Raw genomic sequence first — 5,381 nt, forward strand, 5'->3', positions numbered from 1 at the left:
TTTGCTATCTAAACTAGTTTAACTTACATGTTTTACATGTTCCGACTTTATTCAATTCTTATAACCCTATTTCTCGTACAGTCAAATGGCTGGATTTCACCACCCTGGCGACCCCTACTTTCCCAACCAAGGCAACGGAGGATGGATCGAAGATGATCCCGAAGAGGACGAGGAACCCATAGAAGTGGGTGATGACTCCGGTACCGACTCAGAGCCGGAAGTTATCGATCCACCACCCATTCAACCTCCCGTCTTCGTAAGGAACTTTCAAGGACCGACTCCCGTCTAGGGAAGTCACCTCCACCATTGGAGCCAACAGCAAAACCTACGCCCTCCCTACGGCATGTGCCGGGACTTTTATGATGTCTGCAGCAGAGGTTCGGCTGATCGAGCACTCCCAGTAATGGTGGGTAAATTAGCCAATCAGTCCTATCAGTCGGGAGTACAATCTAGTCGACTCCGGGATATCAACGTTGAAGTGCAGGTTCACACTTCTGACATCCGTAGGCTGGACAAGATGCAAAACAACGCTCAATTCCAAACCGAAGCGTTTCAAGCGCAAATGATTGCAGCCCTCGCTGAACTAAGGGAACAACAAGCCGCTTTCGATAGGCGTCTAATGGAGTCAAAGCAATCAGATGCGGAGTCAAGCTCCAAGCGCAACCTTCGACGCAAGTAGTGCTTGTCAAGGACTTAAATTTTGTTATAGCTTAGGACCTCGGCTAAAAGTCTTTAAATTTCTCGAACTTTGTAATCGGAGACCCTTATAGGGGTCAAATTTTCATGATCGTTGTAACAACTTTTATATTAATATAAGTGGCACTATTACTACTATGTTGAGTATTTCGTTCGAACCTTGAATGGTCTTTGTGAACCCAAATACTTGTTTCATACCTTCAGTCTTACAAATAACTTTCATTCTTCTATTTTAAGACTCATACTATCATCTGTTGTTGAACTATAGCAATTTAGTTCATGAGACACATACATTTTTCATTCTATGAAATTCTTATCCTTGTCTTTTCATTCTATAGTTGAAGGATGCCTCCGCATAGGAATCCAAGGCGAAACAACGGTGAGGAAGCACCTATACCACCACCACCTCCACCACCCCAATTTGATGTTGTAATGTTTCAAGCAGCAGTCACCGCAGCGGTGGCAGCTGCCATGTCACAGATTAATAACTCAAGTGCTAATGGCTCGGGATCTGGCACACACCCATCCAACCATGGCGAGAGTCATGGACCACCTCGAGAATGCACCTATAAGGACTTCACTAATGCCAAGCCCCAGATGTTTTATGGTACTGGTGGTGTGATGGCCCTGAGGCAGTGGATTGAAAGGACGGAGGCAGTCTTTGAAATCTGCTCCTGCCCCGAGCACAGCAAGGTCAAATTTGCAACTTTCACCCTTCTCGATAAAGCTTTAACTTGGTGGAATGGCCACGTTAAAGTACTTACCCTAATCGTGGCAAACTCCATAAGCTGGGAGAGCTTGAAGGCCATGATGATGAGAGAATACTGCCCACGGGAAGAGATTCAAAAGCTTGAACACGAGCTATGGACTCTCGGAATGGTGGGTACCGACATCGCTACTTATACCAACAGATTCTGCGAACTGGCAATCCTTTGTCCAGATATGATTGCTCCCGAGAGCAAGAAGATAGAAAGGTACATCTGGGGACTGACGCCCCAAATGCGATCAAGCGTGTTAGCTTCTAAACCTGACACCTTTGAAAGTGCTAAGGAACTGGCACAATCTCTGATCGACTACGGAGGTCATGAGAACTCAACCACTTCTGCACCAGCACCACAGAAAGGAAACAACAACAACTACAACAACAACAGCAACAACAACAACAATGGCAGGAAGAGAGCGTGGATTAAAGGGAAGGGTGGGTCTTCCCAAGAATCCGCAAAGAAACAAATGGTGTCAGTAAATGCTGCCACTGTACCTGCTACAGCCCCTACAAATACCTACCCAACAAAGCCTTATATAGGTAACCTCCCAAAATGCACCAAATGCAATTACCACCACCATGGACCTTGTCGAGATATGCAGTGCGCCAACTGCAGCAGGAAAGGACACACAGCCCGTTTCTGCAAGGAACCCGCAAAGCCGATCACTCAAGTTCCCGGTGCGGGTGTAGGGCAGGCTTGCTACGGTTGTGGCGAGGTGGGCCACTACAAGAGAAACTGTCCTAAGGCAGCAGGCACCGGAGGTGTGGGACGAGTTTTGGCAATAGGCCATGACGAAGCTGTAGCTGACCCAACTATAGTTGCTGGTACGTTCCTTCTCGATAATTCATACGCATGCATATTATTCGATAGTGGAGCGGAGAGAAGCTTCGTGAGTCAAAACTTTATTCATTTACTTAAACCTAAACCTAGCAAGTTAGAAAAATCATTCACTGTAGAGATGTCCAATGGAAAAACCGAAAACACAAATTGCATATACATGGGCTGTATGTTAACATTAGACGGCCATTCTTTCCCAATCAATCTCATGCCGGTTCAAATTAAAAGTTTCGACGTCATAGTCGGCATGGATTGGTTGAGTCTTCTTCGCGCCGACATCATGTGCTTTGAGAAAGCAGTCCGTCTTAACCTCCCTAACAACGAAACATTAGTTATCTACGGCGACAAATCTAGTACAAACCTTCGCATCATTTCGTGCATCCAAGCTCGAAAGTGCTTGCGGAAGGATTGTCGTGCATTCCTAGCGCACATCGTCGATACAAGTCTAGAACTGAAGGACATCAAGAGCATCTCGGTAGTATGCGACTTTCCCGATATCTTTCCAGAAGAACTACCAGGATTACCACCGCAACGCCAAGTCGAGTTCAGAATCGACTTAATTCCAGGAGCTACCCCAGTAGCGAAGTCGCCTTATCGTCTTGCACCAGCAGAGATGCAGGAACTTTCCAGTCAACTTAATGAACTCCTTCACAAAGGGTTCATAAGACCAAGTTTCTCACCTTGGGGAGCACCGGTCTTGTTTGTAAAGAAGAAAGACGGATCGTTCCGTATGTGCATCGACTATAAAGAGCTGAACAAACTTACCCCGTATCGACGACCTATTCGATCAACTTCAAGGGGCGAACTACTTCTCCAAAATAGACCTGCGATCCGGATATCACCAATTACGAGTTCTAGAGGGGGACATTCCAAAGACAGCCTTCTGAACTCGTTATGGACACTATGAATTCGTGGTGATGCCGTTCGGATTAACCAATGCACCAGCAGTATTTATGGACCTAATGAATAGGGTATGCCGCCCTTACTTGGATCAGTTCGTCATCGTCTTTATCGATGATATACTTATCTACTCTCGAAGTGAGGAAGAGCATAGTCAACACCTACGAAAGGTCCTAGAAACACTGTGAACGGAGAAACTCTATGCGAAGTTCTCTAAATGCGAATTTTGGATTCGAAGAGTCGAATTTTTAGGTCACGTTGTTAGCGAGAAAGGTATACACGTGGACCCCTCCAAAATTAAGGCTATTGAGAACTGGTCGGCACCAAAGACACCTACAGAAATTCGTCAATTTCTAGGTCGAGCTGGCTACTATCGCAGATTCATAAAGAACTTTTCGATCATTGCGAAACCTCTTACTTCATTAACCCAGAAAGGTGTGGCCTTTGACTGGGAAGCGAAACAAGAGAAGGCATTCCAGACACTAAAGCAGGCCTTGTGCACCGCACCGATACTATCCCTCCCCGAAGGGATAGAAGACTTCGTAGTGTATTGCGATGCTTCAAATCAAGGACTTGGTTGTGTTCTTATGCAGAGAGGGAAGGTTATCGCTTATGCCTCCCGACAGCTTAAGACACACGAGGTGAACTATACGACACACGACCTCGAGTTAGGAGCAGTGGTATTTGCTCTGAAGATCTGGAGGCACTACTTATACGGAACGAAGAGTACTATTTTCACCGATCACAAGAGCCTTCAACACATTTTCAATCAAAAGGAACTCAACATGCGACAACGACGATGGGTTGAGTTACTGAATGACTACGAATGCGAAATTCGTTATCATCCTGGCAAGGCCAACATAGTAGCCGACGCCCTCAGTCGAAAGGAATACACTGGTCGAAGGGTCAAATCTCTGACCATGACTATCCATTCCCACTTATCCACACAAATTAAGGAAGCACAAATGGAAGCTTTGCAACCTGAAAATGTGGCGGGTGAATCCCTGCGAGGAATGGAGAAGAATTTAGAGGTCAAGGGTGGCGGAGCCTCCTATCTCATGGACCGAATCTGGACCCCAAAACATGGTGGTTTCAGAAACGTAGTCATGACTGAGGCTCATAACTCAAGATATTCCGTTCACCCGGGTTCAGATAAAATGTATCTGGATCTTAATAAACTGTACTGGTGGCCTAACATGAAAGCAGAAATTGCTACCTTCGTGAGTAAATGTCTTACTTGCGCTAAGGTTAAGGTCGAGTATCAGAAACCGTCAGGACTACTACAACAACCAGAGATACCGGAATGGAAATGGGAGCGGATTACTATGGACTTCATAACCAAGTTACCCAAGACGACCAGTGGACTCGATACCATATGGGTCATTGTCGACAGATTGACCAAATCCGCACATTTCCTACCCATCAAGGAGACTGACAAAATGGAGAAGCTTACAAGAACTTACTTAAGGGAAGTAGTACGACTGCATGGTGTTCCGATATCCATTATCTCCGATCGAGATAGTAGATTCACTTGAAGATTCTGGCAGTCACTACAAAGTTCCCTGGGAACTAGGCTAGACATGAGTACAGCCTACCACCCACAGACAGACGGACAAAGTGAGAGAACAATACAAACTTTAGAAGACATGCTGAGAGCCTGCGTGATTGACTTTGGAAAGGCATGGGATATTCATTTACCCCTTGTCGAATTTTCATACAACAATAGTTATCATACAAGCATAAAGGTTGCTCCGTTTGAAGCCCTCTATGGTCGAAAGTGCAGATCCCCTCTGTGCTGGACTGAAGTTGGCGATACCCAGTTAGCTAGAGGAAGAGTTCCTGAAAGCACTCTCACAGGTCCGGAGATCATACGTGAAACAACATAGAAGATCGTTTAGATTCGTGAACGATTGAAAGCCTCAAGAGACCGACAGAAAAGCTACGCTGACCAAAGGAGGAAACCTTTGGAATTCCAGGTAGGAGACCACGTCTTATTAAAGGTCTCACCGTGGAAGGGTTTAATACGATTTGGAAAGCGTGGGAAACTAAATCCAAGATACATAGGGCCTTTCGAGATTCTTGCCAGAATCAGCCCTGTGGCTAACAAGCTTAACCTACCGCGCGAACTTAGTAACATCCATCCAACCTTCCACGTCTCAAACTTGAAAAAGTGTCTGTCCGACG

Source organism: Lactuca sativa, chromosome 7 (genome assembly GCF_002870075.4).
Source record: "Lactuca sativa cultivar Salinas chromosome 7, Lsat_Salinas_v11, whole genome shotgun sequence".
Lineage (NCBI taxonomy): Eukaryota > Viridiplantae > Streptophyta > Magnoliopsida > Asterales > Asteraceae > Lactuca > Lactuca sativa.